We start from the raw sequence: 19,555 nt of genomic DNA on the forward strand, positions 1-19,555 counted from the left end.
CACGGCCCACTGCAGCGGAAATCGCGCGATTTGCGGGCCGGCGACCGTGTTGCAGGTTTGCCTGGCGCGCGGCGTCCTGCTGCCGAGTCGCTTTGGCGAAGGTACGAGCATCTTGGTCCCGCCACGTAGTGTCTTGGGCAGCCAGTTGCGGTGCTCTCAACGTGAGGAATGCGAGTGGCACAGTGCGCAGTGTGCGCCGCGAACGCGCGAAGGCGTTCGGTTTCATGTCGGCGTGTCTCTCGCCGCACCAAAGCGAGATTCGCCCGTCGTTGCCTTTCAGCGCTGCTTAGCGCAGCAGTTTTCTTAGTTGGTGCCTCCGCTAGCGGAGTAGTAGGCGGCGTGTAAGCACTGCCGATGCATGTTGGAGCTGCACTCCGCAGGCTACGAGGCGTTACAGGCTAGCCGGACGCGAAAGATAAACCATGTGCAATAACTGCGTCGTTACCTTAGCAGAAGGCTTACACCGCCCACACCAGCTACATCGCGTTGGTGACTCCGCTGCGTTGAGATTGCCGAAGCGCTCACTGTTGGCTCTAGTTAGTGTCGTGATGCAGTACTTCGCTTCATGGCTCCTAGATGCATGGTGGTGCCGTCCCTGTCAAGACGTAGCATAGTTTAGCGTCCGCGTCCCCGTCACGTCCGTTGCAGGTAGTTGATGGTGGACTCCGGCATAAAACACTTTCCTGTCAAAGAAAAAAAAATCAGTCAGTCAGTCAGTCAGTTGATGAGCCAGTTAGTGAATTAAGCTTAAAAGATGATGATGATGATGATGATGATGATGATGATCCAATCAATAATAAAACGTGGACAATCGATGCAATTACTAAACGTGCACGCGAGCTGCGCGACCGAGCCGCTAGAGAGGCCATGTGACCAGAGGGTTTGTCCTGTCATGCTTTTCAACTTATTCTTGTCATCGCATATCCTGCGAGCCAATTTGCCACCTGCCTCCTGCCTTGCTGTCTGAAGATCTGCTAAAATAATAGTGGCGTTTATAATACTGCCACGTTGGCCAACGACTAAGCCAACATAGTCCTCGTCGCCTTTGCTTCAACAAAGCTTCAATTGTCACCTTTCATCAGCACGGTGACCAAAGCATGAGCTTTGGAATGCTCGCGCTTCTGAGCGTCTGATTTTGATCGCAAGTTGCTAGGTCTCACAGACTGCTTACTGTCTGGTGATAAGCGATTGGAGGTGTCACTGTCAACTGTGGAAAGCTCTTGCACGGCGTCCGTGAAATGACCACACGTCCTAGCAGTTGTCGTCTCTTCGATGTGACGGGGTAGCCGACAGCACGTTGTTTGCGAACTGTGTTGGCCAACGTGTTGCCCACCGTGGCAGCGCCCTTTCAAGTATCGGGCCCAAAGTTATTGGACGCTATCAGCGCGCCGTAAGAAACTGGCTTTGCATGTGACATGCCTAGTGCTGTCGACGAACTCTCCTGGATGCGTCGACTACATTTCGCCTTTCGCACACGAATGTCGTTTGGGTTCTCTCTTTTTAAAGCCGAATCCTTTAGGAACTCCACAGTGTTTATGTCTGGGCACCGCAACGTGTAATTACGGAACTCTCCTCCGCTCGTTGCCGAAGACGCGCTTACGCTGCGCTTTGCCGGTAAACAGCCTCGGCACGCTCGTCAAGTGAACTTATATAGCCCACAGCTAGAAGCTTTACTGGCTGGCGAGCGAACGTCGAAAGCGTGTGTGTTTCCTAAACTAGCCTCACGGCGGCCCCACTGACGCCATTGTCTGCCGTGCACGCTGCAAGTATGACATTTTCCAAAACGATACACATATTTAAAAAAAAACAGAGGAGAAAAATAAAGACTAGAAACAGAACATGCCAAACTTCGAACCTAAGAGGCTTTCTATTCTGTCTCCTTCAGATGTATTTTGACTTTTCTAGCTTCCGTCAGTGCCCGTTTGCTATGTGCCCTATTCGGTAGCTTTTAAGCGCTGTCTCTTGAGCATGCAATAAATTCGTCATGCACACCATTCCAATGGATTCCTTTGCCTCCGTGTGTCCAAATTCGGAGGCGGCGTACTCGCAAGTTATCAGTGAATATTTGTCATAGAAAAAGCTCAGGTACGTTCCCTAAGAAATGCTTTCAATATTTACCCTAAGCGAACCATACATCTGCTCATCGATTGTATGCTCTTGGTAAGGTGTACCGCGAGCTCTGCGAATGAAATAAAGAAGCTAATACGTGCAGAACCATATCTTCCACCTTACGTCTCCTTATACGGCGCAGTTTGTCGCATAGCAGGCTTGGTAGGCGTGGCTGAAGTAGTGGATTGAGGATAGACCGTGACCAGCAAGCTGAGCAACGCCGTGCTCGAATGTACTCTAAAGTGAACTGCCAACAATTCCAGGTTTAGCAGTTCTGCGCGGTATTCCGAATGCGGGAACGCAGCTCCTGTTTCGATTTGACATCCCACGTACTGCATGCGTCGAGACCTACCGCGTCCTCGCGGTATTTCTCCTTTCTTTCTTAATGAGACCTTTAAATGCATAAGCATTTCTATGCTTACCCAACGAGGAAACCTGCCCGTCCGTCACGTAAGATGAATCGCTATAACGAAAATAATGTATAAAACAAAATTCGAAAAAAAAATTAAATTATGGGGTTTTACGTGCCAAAACCACTTTCTTATTATGAGCCACGCCGTAATGGAAAACTCCAGAAATTTCGAACCACCTGGGGTTCTTTAACATGCACCTAAATCTAAGTACACGGGTGTTTTCGCATTTCGCCCCCATCGAAATGCGGCCGCCGTGGCCGGGATTCGATCCCGCGACCTTGTGCAGAAATAAACCGAAAGAAAGAACGTTTACAGTGGTAAGTTTCGAACCCACGACCCGACGCGCAGAAGTCGGGTGCCTTGCCCGTTATGCTAAGCACTTATGCTTGCATAAGGGTGGCTATATCTGAACCATATGAATGTCTTGTTCCGGTGGTACAAAGCAAATTACAAAGGAGAACAGTTTCTGTGAATACTTTGTTGAAATATTTGGTGATTGTGGAATAAACTCCATCTCTAGGACCACATGTAGACCCGACTTACAGCATTGTAAACATCAGGAAAATTCCGATTTTGCGAAAATTTGATAACAAACACGCCCCATCCCCGGTGCGTTTCAGTGGTCGCGGGATGCGCCTTCCGTTGGGGCATTCCTTCACCGACCGATATGCCACCGATATCTGAGGGCTCATGCGCTTCGGGTCGCGCAATACAGACAGATAAGCAGTCAATGAGTTGATAAGGATGATTAGAAGTGATGAGGGGTTATATGGGTCTCATCACAGTTGATAACATTTCGACGTGGATGAATAAGGTGCTACAGAGGGAAAAGTCGCAGTTTCGCCCGAAAGGTGAAGCATCGATTGCGATCAAATTAGTGGACAGCTATACGAAGCAAGGACAGTAGCTTTATCGGCCGTATAAACTTGTAATATAGGCGCACTAACTGAATTAACAAGTAAGGCACAGGCGCACACAAGCAAACATGGACACATCTAAAGCGCAGAGCACGCGGCGATGGTATTAGCGCCCTTGGACTTCATGCGGAACCTCACTTCGACGGCGACGCCAACAGCGGAAATGCGCTTGTGGTGTGCATATAATTGCTGTCGCAATAGTAAGGGCTTATAATGTGCGAGCAATTTTGATAAAGTTAATAAGCACCGATAACCCACATATGGTCACTGCCGAACTATAATTATGGTGCAGAAAACTAAAGTGAACTGTCAACGAAATTGTAAACACGGTCGCTATTCGACCGGGACGCCTTTATTTAAAAGCGCTCCCGATCACCCCGTGCGCGCGTGATCGGCGCTCACCAGGGTTGCTTGCCCGTCGCGAGAGAGCGAAGCCCACGGCAGCCGCCGTGCACTCGGCGATGTCGCCGTGATCTCCAGCTTCTTGACCGTTTTTGTACGTCTGTTACGGTTTTCTTTTTCTTCTTTGTAGCATATTAGTTTTAAATATTTGGCCTGGGCTCTCGGGTTATGCCAGCTCGTTACAAATGGTACGGCCACCATCACCATCATTTACAAAGGGTACAGCCGCCATCATCACCATCATCACTGACCGGCGCCCTCCATCTTCTCGGCCCGGAATGTGACCGTCGGGGACTCCTTGTGGCAAGGTGAGCGTCTGCGTCCCGCCTCTTACTGTGGCAGGCGAAGCCGTTGCTGTTCTGGCTGCACATAGCCCGACGCACCGCTGACTGACGGGCAGGAATCAACGCTGCTCGACAGGAAGGGCGCTGTTGCGTCGGCGTCGTGTTTACGTCGCTGCAATGCACTTCCCGCTTTCGTAGTTACGACGTCGGCCACTGCTCCGCTTTCGTTATGCCATCTACTGATGCTCTCTTTCTCGGCACCGTAACGAGGTTCTCTTCGAGTGCGCAAATGTATTTTCGTTGCCCTGGTAGCAAATGCTGCCTAAATGCGTGGAAATTAACGCCACAACTGTGTTGATACGCCGGCAGTATTAGAGCGGCTGTACCGCGAAAAGGTCGCGCCTACGTTGGACGTGATTGTCTGGCTTGCGTGCTGCTCAAAGAGGTCAGAATACAACAAGAAATATTTCTCAGATAAGGAATAAACCCTTTGATGTGGGGCGTTGTCATGCATCTAATCTCGACGAAAGCCTCTTGTGGGGTACAACTTCGGTTCGTTCGTCTGGTTTCCGCGTATTGAAGAACTCTTTAATCACCATAATCTGTTTGGATGAACAAGTAGCGAACGTATTGTTGATCAATGATTTATATCAATGCATATCTTAAATGTCGCACGATGTCGTTTCCACTGCTCGAACTTGGTATTTGTGCCGAGGGAAAGCATCTTTTTCGCAGTAGATGTCTCGACTATTATAAGAGATATACCGACACATATATTTTTGAATCCGTATATAATGTGCTAGAATTTAATTTAATTATAGGGTTTTACGTGCCAGAACCACTTTCTGATTATGAGGCACGCCGTAGTGGAGGACTCCGGAAATTTTGACCACCTGGGGTTCTTTAACGTGCACCTAAATCTAAGCACACGGGTAATGCGCTAGAATTTGCTAAAGTAAGAAACGGTAAATTTTGCACAGTCTTGAGGGGAGGGAGTGTACAGCTTGGGGGAATATAGTGTTAAAGAAATTCGCCTGGCTGTAAACATTCTTTTCAAAAAAGTTAAATTACACTCTGTGGTTTTAGGTGCCAAAACCACTATATGATTATGAGGCACGCCGTAGTAGGGCACTCCAGATTAATCTCGACCACCTGAGGTTGTTTAACGTGCACCCAATGAAGAATTATTTCTGTGCATCGACCGTTTCGAAGGGGAGGAGACTTTATGTTGACGTCTTAAAACCCAGTTATAACATATGCTGCTTTTTAAATCGGCTTCCAGGAAATAACATACCGAGATGTGTTTGTTTTATCGACGAACACTTGAGCTGCGACAACGATAATGGTTACATGTTCATATTGGCAATAGACGTTTACATTGATTTCATAAGACTTCTCATTGGAATGAATGATTGTGCTTGACCTCTTAGGTAATGGCTTCGCCAGTGTTCTAAGCAAGCACTCCGACACTTATCTCGAATGACATGCCTACAATAATCCATGGTCTTATAACAAATATTTCTGATTCCAATATATCATCAGCTGTAAGCACTTCACTACGGCCTTATATTTCTTCATTCACTCACATTCATTGCAGCCCCAAATGGGTTGTCCTTGGCTGTTCGGGACATAAATGTGTATAGTTCAAACAGTTTCATAATTAAATATATTTTACACATCAGGGGCGCTGAACTCACGAGCTTAAACGGCTTATGCGAATATCGCCACGCTAAGTTAAAGCTGCTTAGGAGGTTCTTACCCCCATATTCAGAAAAGCACTTTATCTTGAAGCCCGTGCTTGGCTTGATTGAAGTGACGCCTGTCGTGAAAACGCTGGAGGAAACGCAATGAGCGTCTCGGGAACGTTCACGCCAGGTGTCACTTCTGTCAAGTCAAGCGTGGGCTTGACTTGAGATAAGTTAAGCTGCATTTCTTATACGGGCGTTACATCTGCGCGCAAACGTAAAAAGCCATCTATATAGACGAAAAATACGCACCAAAATGTTGTTATATCGAAGCTTCGTGGTATTCGCACTTAGGAAGCTTTGCGCCTATTCCAAACTGAAAACTATTAATGAAACACTATTTTGCGTAAATTGCATTACACTTCACTCTCGAAGAAATATCGTGTCCTATAGCCATCATTCGAATTAATTGTCAAGGGATGTAACAAATTAAGCCTATCAGATGCTACGTTTTCAACTACATTGACAATTAAACGAAGCGAACATTGCATATAATTTATTCTTACTGCACCTGACACACACACACACACACACACACACACACACACACACACACACACGCACACGCACACGCACACGCACACGCACACACACACACACACACACACACACACACACTGAAAAATAAATAAAAGGACGAACGTTATGGCATATTTGTTTACTGAGGTTTCGGCCGGAGGACCGGCCTTCGTCAGTTGAAAGTAGATTAACGAAGTGATCACCACGCTCTTGTTATTTCGTTAAATCGGGAAGTTCGTAAAATTGAGAAAGGAATGTTTCGGTCCTTTGAAATCTAAAGTTGTAATGTAACGACACGCAAAGGCTACCACGGCATTGTATTTGCCGCTAATCCAGCCATCTGTCGCATAAAACTTCGAACGCAAACACCGCCGCCCCTACGGAGGCGGTGTTGATGCATGGGCGCGGATAAGAAAGAAATCAACGCTTGTTTTACTATCTTATTTCAGGAAAAACTTCGTTAAATGAAGTTCGGTCAAGTTTTCTTCGTTAATTCGGGTTGATGATAACATGGAACCCTATGGGTATTTGCTAGGGAATGTAAATTTCTGCGCTAGATCGGGAACTTCGTTAAATTGGGTGATACCACCAGTGTTGTTTTGTGAATTGAAACCGCACAACATAGTCTCTTCTTGTGTCACACTGTCAGCGGTACAATATTTCACTTGTTCTCCATCTTTCGTTCGAGACATCGAGGAGCACGACAGCGTTGCGTATGGAGTGGCTTTTTGTCTCGAATGTGCGCATTTTCGACCCCACGTCGCAATGGTAACGTGGCTTTGGCGTCTCTAGGTTGCGGCATTCAGAGATAAAGGGCGCTTGCATCTCCGGGGCAACTTTGAGTCGCGTAACCGTGCTCACGCTGATATCGCACGGTTCCAGTGTTCACTGAGTGGCCTACGTTTTCAGGGCTATCAGCGCTGACAAGCAGCTTTCTTGAGTGCGTCTGTCGCGTGTTTCGAGACTTTCTCTCGATCAGCGCGGAGCCAGTGCCTAAACTAGTGGCCAAGTTTTCTGTCCTGAACTCGTGTGGTTCTCGCAACAACAACGCCCTGTGCAGTCCAGCACTGGTCGCCAGAAGTTCAGCGCTGTCGTGACGCGCCACACGCGTGAAATGCTTCCTTTTATCCGCATTCAAAATGTTTTGCTGTTATTAGACGGTATAACAAGAACACCGTCGTTCTGTCATAATTTCTTGCTCTGCCTGATACGCATATTTCGTGCATGAAAACGTGTCCCACGAGGCATGACATGCGATCGCGCCGCCTGTAACGATTACTCGGTGAGCTTTCCACAGGCCGCAGAGAAAAGAAGAGAATACATTCAAATTTGGAGTATAGGCCTTATTTCTTCAATTATTGGGTATATGTGTCTCCATTCGATAGCACCACACTATACGACAAAAGAAGTAGCGTATTGACAGGACATTCGCTGTCCTGTCAATCGACACTTCTTTTGTCGTCGTGTGGTCGCGCTAGCAAAAGCCCTACAAAAATTTTTGTAGAAAGTCTATAGACAGTGTATAGACGTCTATAAAAAAAATTTTGTGAGGGAGCAGTATGAATTCACTCCGACCGGGCCATATTTTTGTCATTTTACGATGGGTGTTATCATTAATCATGAAACTTGAAACGCATAATGGCAGTCAACGTGCAAGCCTGGACATGCTCACACGTCCTCTGTGTTGCTTGGTCACCCTTTCACTCACGGACCCACCAGCTCCCACCCACACACAACACAATGATTAAATAAAGCCTTTTTTTTTTTTGACAACCACAGAACCTGCATTCGGACTCATAGGAGCATAAATTCATGGGTAATGAGGCTAAGTAATTTCACAACACGAGTGTTCACAATGCAAGTATACAGAATAGAATGTTCCGGGCACGGTCCGTTCACATAGAGCCGTTCCTGCGCGATACTGGCTGTTCGCGGCAGCAAACGTGACCCTGTGTAAGACAACTGACGCAGTGACAACGACTTTAAACAGTTGTTTGCGAAGAAAACCCCATATTACATGAACTGTGATAATGACTATCAGAATGCCTATCAGAACACACACATGCGCGCGCACAGACAGACATACATACAGACAGACGGACGGGCGGACGGACAGACGGACGGACGGAGTCTGCTAGATGATATAGCACACTTGCGTAACGGCGTTGTCGAAGGATTTCTTAAATAATCAGTAACTGAATGATTGAAATCAAGAAAAAAAATAAACCCGGATCGGAATAGCTTCCCACGACTCGGGAGTAGTTTTTGACGCTGCAGTAAGCTTACTTGCATTCGTAGCGATTGAAATGACGCGAGAATAAGGGCTGGAAACGTAGACGTTGCAGCGTGACGGGAAGAGGGCACGTTTGGGTCATTTTATGCACTTCCCGCTGTGGTGCGTCATGGCATGCGCACAATAGACGAACACTTCCTGTTCACTTCTTCATCATCATCGGTGTCCTATTAGTATCGACGGTTAAGGTTTTATTCTTTATATCCGTTTCCTTTTCCACTGAGTTGGCATCTCGGCTTCCCGTCTGTAACATCTGGCCCGATGGTTTCTTGCGACATTCTCTTAGGCAGACAGCTCGCTCACCTTCCAAAATTGTGCCGTACGCCAATGTGCCGTTCAGCATAGGCGGTGTGGTCGCCCCTTAAGTGCGGAGTCCCAGGAGCAGGTCGAGCAGGCGGCGTTTAGCAACTCGCCGCTTCGACGCGTTGTGACGTCACCAGCGGAAACGAAGGTAGTGGGCATCAGTAGGCTGGAACCTGCGCACGGCCGATTCTAAACATAGTGCGATGGCCCCCGTGCATGCGTTAGCAGCAAGCGTCGAACAATCGCTGAGAATGGAGGGGGAGGAGGGGGGGTGTTAAAAGGAGAAGCTTTAGCGGAAGGTAGTGGCGCCCACTCGATCTCCTAGCAGATTGGGCGCTACGTTTTCAGCCCCGAAACGCGTGGGACGCTGCCTAGAGCTTAGTTAACGCCAGCAGCTTGTGGTGACTGTGCTAAAAAAAGTAGCGTGCTTTTATGTGCCTGGTATGTTTGTTGCTTCTAACTTTAGCCTCCTCATATAATCGAGGATCCTTGGATAATTATTCTCTCTCTCTCTCTCTCTCTCTCTCTCTCTCTCTCTCTGTTAAAATGCTGAGAATTTCGCAACAAAATATATTTATGTTCTTTTCCTCGCTCCTTCGCAGTTGTGGGGAGGAACGTGACTTTGCTACAATTAAAGGGGGTTTGGATAAGTAATATATTCGCAATTAGCAATATATATTAGTAATGTCGTATATAAGTAGCTTTGAAGTAAATATTAGTCACTGATGCTAAGACTGGTTTATAGAAAGGTGGCAGCATAAGCTCGTTCCCAGAACGGTGCATCTGCGTCAGCTGATCAGCAGGCTTTGCGTTTGTGGCTAAATGCAGACAACATCCATACGACGTCACCACAGCGCTGACTGTGCGCGGAAACGAGAGCGGCATCTGTTCGCTCGAATCGATGCTCGAATAACGTAGCAGTGGCCGTGGATAAGTGATCGCCGATTTCCTTCTTCTTATTTATTTACGAGTAACGAGGTCTTTGTGAGCTTATCTTACGTATATCTGTACCACCGTTAGGAAGTGTGGCGATCCAAACATCAATCAGCGAGGAACATCTCGGACATTCGGTTCGTAGGTACGAGATGAGATAAGGTGCTGTACGCTATGAGACGTAGTGTATGATCTTGCCTTTCAGATAAGTTTCTGCAGACATAAATCTGTGTGCAAATTTGAATACTCTGCACCCTTATGTGGAATGTTCAGTTCTTTAGAATGAAATGCGTTACGCTGGACCAGCGTTTAGCTGAAACGCGGGTCACTGCCCAGTTGTGAAGCTCCACTCGCATTTCTCATCACGCTTGAGCCGAACAGCGCTATTCTACTTCCCCGATCCAATCCTGTGCCCTTTCTATAGTGCGCGCTGTCGACATCTTACAATCATTCGATACGACTTCTCACTTGCTGCGAATCACTCCTTGTCGCAGGCCTCACGCCTTATTGCGGGATGATCTCAAAAAGGGTATCTCTTTCGGAATTCTCTACATTTATTAACTCAGTGCCTCTGTCGTTACTTAGTCATCTCGGGCCCTTGTCTGTCTCGCAGTATTAATTCAATGCCCATTCGCTTGAAGCAACGTCGTAGAGAAGGAGACATTTAACGAGTTATTTAGCGCCCTCTGGCGAAGTAATTGTCAGGGTTAGGGGGTGCACAAGCAGTGTTATACAAGAACGAGATGCCGTGGCAATTGTGTTGTGTGCACTGCTGCGAAGAGCCTTGCCGCTGCGCGATTGAAGGACGCGACACGGAATAAAACCAGAGGAAGCGGGCGATAGCGGGCACTCGAATCGTGCAGTTCCTCCCCCGCGTCGATAAGGCATCGCGCTGCGCCCCATCCGAGACGGCGCGTGGCGTTGCGAGATCGCGACACTCTTGCCGTCTCGGCGTCGCTCGTATCGTATACCGCAGCGGACCCTTCTCGCTCCATCAATAGCGCGCCAGTGATTAGCTCTTTCTCCGCTGTTGCGCCAAGATCGCGTCGCCCCGTCTGAATCCGCGCATCCTATTCTGCCTCGGGCTGCCCGTCGGAAGCGATTCGTAAACAACCCTGTTTTCCTTCGGCTCCTAAGCGCGTTCTGCTGTTTGGCCTGATTCCGCGCTTTCGTAATTAATGCCCACCAGCTACAGTCGTGCTCGGAGAAATGTGAGGCACCATCTCAACGACAGGTCTCTTTCTGTGCGCTATTTCCCATTTCTTCGGTGCATTTTTCTAATGTTGGCCTCGGCGTGCGACTCAACTCTTTGGGCACTGACGTCGCATCATTGACTCTGATGGCACCGATTAATTTGAGAGCTTTAGATTAGGGGGCGCAAGCGGCTTGCGTCCCCTAGTCTAAAACTCTCTATTTATGACTTCTTTCGCGTCGCAACGACCGCGTTTCAATTCTTCTATTACATTTAATTGAGCTCAACTGGAATTGATTTGAAGTTGAATGCGGAGATTGTGATCCCCCTACAGGAGGCGTGGCTGTCCGCGACGGCGTCCACGCATCAACGAACGAAATGAGCGACATTATCCAGCTTTAGCTGCGCTGGCATTCTGCGTGGTCGCGTGCGATTCTTTCCAGACTGAGCACGTTCGTGCGCCTTGCTCGACTCGAATAGCAAAGCTCGGTGCGAATATTTTTCCCTAGGAGGTGTGCACCATTGCGTTCTTCATACTCAGCTCGAGCAGCCATCTTGCTATTTGTGACATAATAAATTGAAAATCCTGCTTGGTAAGACTTGCATTGAATGGTCCAAAGAACACTTTCGTATTGTAATGCCATATATTAACGAGGATTTTATATTGAACAGAGAATGTCACTTTGTGCTTGCACTGAAGATAAAACATAACTAAAGTCTTACTTCGAAGTGCTCTTTTTTTTCTTCAATGGACGTCTGCAAGTTGTGAACAATTAATAATTCTCGAGGACAGCGGATTGCGGCTTACAATGGCAAATCCAACGCTACGTTTCATGCAGGTTTTTCTATTAACATGTTACATGCTGCAGTATGTAACATACCTTTAAAAGAATTGGATATTGATTTGTCCGTACCAAGTCGGTTCTTCATACCCACTTGTGAGACTTCGCAGTGAAGCATTTTTTTTTCTCTCTCTCTCTCTTTCTCCGCATGCACGCCTGTTCGCGGACAGTGACTTTCACGCAGTTTTGTCGAAAGCGAATACGAATGTCTCAGCTGCACACGCTGTTTGTCGACGAGCTGAATAGTGTTTTGTTTTGTTCCTGCGACAGCTTCAGTGAAAAAGCGATGCCGGGGAAAGTAAAGCGAGCGATGGATGAACCGAAGAGGTGCTCTTTCGTGTCTCTCGGTGATAACCGTGCCTGCGTCGTCATGACTGCTGCGTCCGCTGCGCCGCAGCGTTCGACCCCGTTCCACGCTGATCGCGCAAGAAGGAAAGCGCTCGTTACGAAAGTGAGAGACAGAGAGCGGTTCCCAGCCTCTCATTTGCAAGCACTGGAAAAGATGGCGAGTCAGCGCTGAGGAACACGGCGGCGTAACTTCTCGGAAAGCGGCGGAGTCGCCGGCGCATGCTGGACTGTGCACGACGTAACGGGGACGCTTCGCTCGGATTGCGCATGCGTGCATCGCCGCAGTGAGCGCCCCCCTTCCGATGACGGCGCTTCCCAACCCCGTTACGCGAGGTTGCAGCGAAGGAAATGGGACACGCGCGGACTCCTTATTTCCGGAACATCGTCGTATCTTTGCCGAACTGTGCCATTCCGCTGTTTCGGCTGTCTTTCCTTTTTCTATCCTCGTACTTTGCTGATGACGTCTGTCAAGATGTGCACATAATAAAGCTGGTAGGTGTCGCGTTCTTTCGTCCGTGAGTTCCTTAGCGCGATGCGCTAGGCTATCGTGACCAGCATGCGCTAAGCTAAAACGTTGCGCGAACAATTAGGAACCCTACCGGCGGCCTTTGCTTTTGGCTGATCTCCCGCCGTAGTGGCTGTGTTATTGTACGGTAGTGAGAACATGGTGGCGAGAAGGATTTCTGGTTATCGTGGCCGCATTTTGATGGATACAGAACACAAAAACACCGACGGACATCATTGCGTGCGTAGAGATACGTGAACGAAGCCACGTATCATTACTCCGTAACAGCCACCCCTTTTTCGGCGTCTATCATAGCCCATGTGTTGCTCTTGGGACGTCTAACGCCATCAATCATTTAATATCTTCACCACTGATAAATTGTGGTGAGTAGTGTGAGCCTGTACTCGTGCTCGGTTTGGTCGCGTCCGTGACTGGTCGTGATCGTATAATGTGAGCCTCACCCTTATTACCTAGAATGCACACAGTGCATCTATGATCTCTAAACAAAATGATGTTAGCTTGCACATGCCGTATATTTACGTACAAAAATAATTATGAAAGCCGCGTAAGTGACACATAAAGAGGGCGGCTGAACCATTGTCTTTCGTGCTCCTCTCTTTCCAGCATGCATGCCTACTTCCTTACCTTCATAATGCTCTTAACGTTTTTGTGTGCATGGTCGTGTGCCCATCGCGTCTATATTTAGACACGCTCCTGTTTTTCTGGAGTCAGTGAAGCCGCAACTTTTCGGAATGAAGAGCATCCACACAAACGTGGCCTTGGATCTTGACTACAGCCCAAGCTGCGAGACCTCTATAGAGTCTCGAAGCTTTGTTTCGCACATTTAAGTGCGTAAGCATTTCTGCGCTTACCCAACGAGGAAACATGTCGGTCTGTCTGTCACGTAAAATGAATATCTATAAAGGAATTAATCTATAAAACAAAATAAATTCGAAAGGAAAAACGTTGGTGGTGATGAGTTTCGAGTACGTGAACCGTATATGGTTCACATACGTATATTAAGTATTGAGATACGTATATTGAATACATGGGTAATGAGTTGTACCAGCTGTACAGAACAAATGTCGAAAGAGAACAGTGTCTATGAAGACGTTGTTGAAAGATTTGTTGATGTGGAATAAAAACCGTCTGTACGACTACGCATAGAGCCAACTTGGAGCATTGGAGCTTGTAGACATCAGGAAAATTAAGTTTGCGTAAATTTAATGCCAAACACGCCACATTCCCCATGCGAAGTGGTTGCGCGATATACCTTCCGTTGGGGCGTTCCTTCACATACCAAAATGCCACCGATCTCTGAAAGCTCGTGCACTTTACGTCGCGCAACACAGACAGATAAGCACTCAATGAGTTGATAAGGATGATTAGAAGTGATGAGGGCTTCAATGGATCTCATCGCGTTTTGTAATGGTTCGAAGTGAATGTATAAGGTGCTAAAGAGTGAGAGGGGCTTATAAGGGTCGGAGCAATTCCGATAAAGTTGATAACGACGGATAAACGTTGACAAGGGTCGTATCGAGTCCGATAAGGTTGATAACTGGTAGGGGCTGATAAAGATCAGATCTGGTTCGATAAAGTGGATAAACTTTTTCTTTAAGAAACAGCATGGCTTCAGGAAAGGTCTGTCTTGAGAAAAACAGTTACTGGAGTTTGCCACCGATCTACGCAGCAGTACGAAAAACAGCCAACAAATAGACGCCATTTTCTTGGACTTTTCAAAAGCATTCGATCGCGTTGCCATTGCCGGATTCGCGTTGCCCATTACTCATCAGATTCCCTAGTCTAGTCACCTAGGGAAAACGACTGCATTGAAAGCGGAGACCTTTCGTGCAGTTGTGTAGTGCTGACGTGACCTGGTGTGAACTCAGACGTTTAATGTGCTGCTACATGGAGGGGGCTTCGGCATCTGGAACAAGTGTAAATAATCTAAAAGAAACCTTTTTTCCTTCATTCATGTTACCGGACGTATACACTGGGCTCGGAGTATTCCTGGCCCAAACGCCGCCGCGAGCCGCAACAGCGCACATGCACGAGTACTGGCTTGTCCTATGCGGAAGGCTATGGGGACAACGCACTTAATGCGCAGGTTATTGCGCATTATGTCTTCTGCATATACTCCGGCCGCGGCGGCCGAGCGCGCCCGGCCTGTCTTGCATGGAGGTAATCTTCGATGGGTTCGAATGCGAGGCGACCCGAGACAGCTGATGGCCTTATGTGCGCTTTGTTTTCTCGCACCTATACTCCATCTCACAAGCTGGTTCAAGCACTGTCGAAGGCACGAAGCATACGCAGGCAATGTCCTTGCGCAGCGGTGTATAGTTTGGGCGTAATTATAGCTGATTATTGACCACACTATAGAGAGCTTTATTTTCGCTCGCTATACTACATCACACGGTACAGCGATACGTGACATCTTAGGACCTTTGCACATGCGCGTCGTATATCGCGAATTACTGTGGCAGTTACCGCCGGTAACTGTAATAACCATCCTAACCTTGGCAACATGGCAGCGCCTATGCAGCGCTGACCACCCGCTTCGATCCGAATTTGCGCTTGTTACTGGCTATCTGCCCTGTCAGCAAGAAACAAGCGGCAAAATCTGTCATCGCCAAGTCTCATCTCAAGCTGAGGTAAAATGATTAGGTACGTTTTTTTCGTAATGAGATCGGCACTGTCTTTTCAAGCTGCTAGAATACAGACATGGCCGCGAACCGTAAAGCTGGTTTGATTTCTAGTTAGCAGATGGCGCCACAGCATTAGCAGTGGTGATGCGTTGACTATGCGGAATGCCATAAAAGTTCGCTGCATCATTAATTTGCTCCCCCGCTCTAGCACCATACGTGGTGACGGTAGCGAGCAAACGCCAAGTAGACGCGGAGCAGACGCTGTGGCGCAAGTGAACATTTGTATGAACATTGACCCGTAATACTTGCTAAGGAGACTGCAAGGTGACTGCAGGAAAAGCGTACAGGTAAAGCGAAGACCTGCTGTCGCATGTATGTAGACGGAGCTTATGGTTACGGCGTCAAAGCATTTTTTTGCGTCCATCCACCAACCATGGGGCGTGTAACAGGATGACAAGCAGCCGCTGAGCAGACGACGCGACGCGGTTGAGCACATCTCGAGGGGCATTCGGCCTTCCTATTGGCTAAGAATTCGTGTAGCCTCCACAGTGCTGCAACCAGCTTCTGGGATGGCGTATTGAAGCGAGAGGCAGCACGAAAAGGAATTCACTCGCCGCTGCTGCCGCACATTATCACGCCAGCGTTCTGACAGCAACGGTCCGTGGTCATCGAGTGAGATGTGTTCGTGTTTGCCTCTGCGCGCGTGTCAACATAAGCGAATTTTTACTGCAGTTTATGCAGCTGAAAGAAACTGCTAACCTTGCTTCGTATAGCTCTCTAATAATTTGCTATCCCAATCAATGCTTCGCCTTCCGGGCGAAGCTACGATGTTTTTTACAGCCTTGACTTTTATCTAGAGTATCTGTAGACAGTCTACGGACTTAACGGATTACAGATGTATAAATCTTTTTTTTTTGCGGAACAGCTGCTAGTTAATTATGCGTAATTCACTATACTAGGGAGAGTTGCTTATGTATATCGACTGTCTAAATGTACCGCTATCGCGGCTTACTGTGACAGCATTAGAAGGCGTCACTTGCGACATAAAACGGTGTTGAGCGAATGTAACTTATATAAAAGAAAATAATTATGCGCTGCCCACTGCACCGAAGTACCGCAGGCTCGTCACCTCCGACAGTGGTTAGGCGCGATACACTGTAATGCGCATAAAGGACAAAGAAGACAAAACACCGATCAGACAAGCACCGTCTCGACGTGATTCCGCTGTACTGTCGATTTCAATTGTAAAGGCTCACTCACACTAGGCCGACCCGACACCATAAAGAAAGAAAAATACTTCTTTCTCTATGGCGACATCGATTTCGGTCTGCCGACTGTCGGCGACGGCGTTTTTTACCTTCGTCTCGGTGTCTCGTCGACTGCGCGAAAGTCGACTTACTCGTCTCAACCCACGTCGGTCTGGCGCATTAATGTGACGCGATTTCCTAGCGCATTAGGCCCGTTTACATGGATGCGATGCGCTGGAAAGTTGATGTGATGCGATGCGCCAGTTGTCGCATTCATGTAAATGCGGCTTGCGACAGAGACGCCGACACGAAGGTAAAAAAAAAAAACAGTGTCGCCGACAGTCGGCAGACCGAAATCGGTGTCGGGTCGGCCTGGTGTGAGCTTAAACGCGCACTGTCGTGAGGCTCTGTTCGAGAGGACACGCCGCGGCACTCTTGCCGCCTGGAGTTACCGGGGCGCCGGACGCCACGCCCGAGCTCTGTTGTCGGTTGTTCCGTCGTATCGCGGAGCGGGGCGCGCCTCGGTCTTGCGTCCGAGCGCCAGCGTCTATAGTGCGGTCTCGCTCTCGGGCGCCGTTTCAAGAGTCGCTCTCGTCCGCGCGCGGCCCCTCGTGCATCGTTCATGGCGCGACCGCCCACGCATCCGAGACCGCCTCGCGTGGGCGCGCGCCGGCGCCTCGCCTCCCGTACCGCGTTCTGGCCGAGGCTTGGGAAAAGATTGACGGGCGCAACTGTTCTTTCTTTCATTTTGTCCGTCTTTGTTTGCTGCATCGATCTTGCGTGTAAACACTGTGTTGTGACGTGCAACAATAAGCGGGTCTGTGAAAGGAGCGCCGATGCGACGTGGATCAGCGGCAGCAACGGGGTTTCTGAGAGGAAGCAGCCGCGTCGAGACGGAAGTGAGTTTTGGCCGAGTGCTGCACTGCGGGGTTCCACGCGAACCGTCTCGTCAAAACCGTGCAGTGTTGCTACACCCGACTAGTCTCTGCCAGCAAGTCGGGTGCGAAACTAGCAAAGTCGCTCGTTCGCTCCCGCTTTCTTCCTCGCTTTGCCAGTGTCGGCTAACAGCGCACTATTATTTCCCTATAAAAGAGAAAGACTATAGACTAACACGACAAGGTATTGGGCTAGTTGGTGGTGTTGAGCGCCGACTAAACACGAAGAACGCAGACAACTACGGAGCGCTCCGTTGTTGTCCGTCTTCTCCACGGTGTTTCGTCCGCGCTCGGCGCGTTCTGCTGTGAAGTCTACACAGAATGGCTATGAAGATCTGTTATATACCACTTTCCCTCATTGCAATTTTTGTTTACTCTATACATAACGTATACTATATACTTCAACATAACTTCTTTTTTGGGCAATGTGCAATGTATACATTTTGCCGTTCATTAAGGTCATCGGTGTGTACTGTAAACAGAGGCCCTTTACTATATGTTAGTTTTTACAAGTTGACTATACATATTTTTTGTACACTTTATATTGGGGTTACCTGCGCATGACATTCACTCCAGGCCAGCCGAGACAGCTTCCACGGTGCCAGTGGCGTAGCCAGAAATTTCGTTCGTGGGGGGCTCACTTTGCCGCTCGGCCTTCTCCTTACAGATTTAGTCGAGGGATCTATCTATCTATCCATCTATCTATCTATCTATCTATATATATATATATATATATATATATATATATATATATATATATATATATATATATATATATATATATATATATATATATATATATATATATAGATAGATAGATAGATAGATAGATAGATAGATAGATAGATAGATAGATAGATAGATAGATAGATAGATAGATAGATAGATATGATTCAACGACCAGGGGAAAATCTCAATGACGCTGTCCTTTGTTAGAATGTATTGCGCAGGAGCAGCTGTCACCGCTCGTGTATTGCGAGCAATTGCTCCGAAATTATAGTCGCAACAGAGAGCACATGTAAAAAAGCAGGAGTTCTGCAAAATATACGAGGGCGAGTGAGCCAATGCGAATATATGATAAACGGGGTACTTTGTTTAAAAGTAGTCACCATGAGTATTTAGACACTTGTCCTATTAACGAGTCGCGTAATTCCCGTCTCATAAAACTCCTTGGGTTGCTGCCTCAAAAATCTGTAAATGACTACACGTCACCTTCCGACACGAATCTGGTTCCCTTGAGCAGATTTTTCAAATTTTACCAAATGTGGAAGACGCAAGGAAAGAGGTCTGGGCTGCATGAGGAATGTTGCAACGTTTCCCACTTGAACTTTACCAGTTTCTTATTAACCACATCAGCGACGTAGGCACGGGCAATGTTGTGAAGCAACATGTTCCCAATGCTCAATTTTCCACGTCGTTCGTTCTTGATTGCGACACGCAGCCGATCCCACCTTTCACAATCTCTGAAACGATTTAGAGTCTCTCCAGGTTTAGAAAATTCGATGAATAATGGCCCCTGACGTTCTAAAAAGAAGTCAACACTTTTCCGACAGAAATGACGGCCTTTCTTTTCCTTGGGAGTGGTGAATTCAAATGCTTCCACTGTAAGCTTGGCCGTAGTGTTTCAGGCTAGTAGTAGCGGCACCATGAGTCATCCTCGGTCACAATTGCAGACAAAATGTCGTCACCCTCATCTGGGGTTCTTTGACGTGCACTTAAATCTAAGTACGCGGCTGTTTTCGCATTTCGCCTCCATCGAAATGCAGCCGCCGTGACCGGGATTCGATCCCATGACCTCGTGCTCAGCAGCCCAACACCATAGCCACTGAGCAACCACGGCCTTTTCAATTGTGTTGGGGATGATTGCATGGTGGCTTTGGCCCGGCCATGGATCGTCTTTGTAACTTTCATGTCCTTCTTTGA

General features: G+C 47.8%; 1 protein-coding gene across 5 annotated transcripts in view; it reads left to right on the plus strand.

Annotated features, from left to right (window-relative positions):
• The window catches only part of Pka-C1 (Protein kinase, cAMP-dependent, catalytic subunit 1), a 450,683-nt gene that overhangs the window by 270,383 nt on the left and 160,745 nt on the right, over positions 1-19,555 (plus strand). Inside the window, exon 1 of one of the 5 annotated variants that reach the window (XM_065437235.1) lies at positions 4,043-4,149. The exons of 2 other annotated variants lie outside the window; for them this stretch is intronic. The gene's annotated coding sequence lies outside the window, so the exon portion shown is untranslated. Of the gene's footprint in view, positions 1-4,042; positions 4,150-19,555 lie in introns of those variants that run through there. 2 more of the 5 variants (XM_065437232.1, XM_065437234.1) reach the window with 2 other exon arrangements.

This window comes from Dermacentor albipictus, chromosome 9 (genome assembly GCF_038994185.2).
Source record: "Dermacentor albipictus isolate Rhodes 1998 colony chromosome 9, USDA_Dalb.pri_finalv2, whole genome shotgun sequence".
Classification (NCBI taxonomy): domain Eukaryota; kingdom Metazoa; phylum Arthropoda; class Arachnida; order Ixodida; family Ixodidae; genus Dermacentor; species Dermacentor albipictus.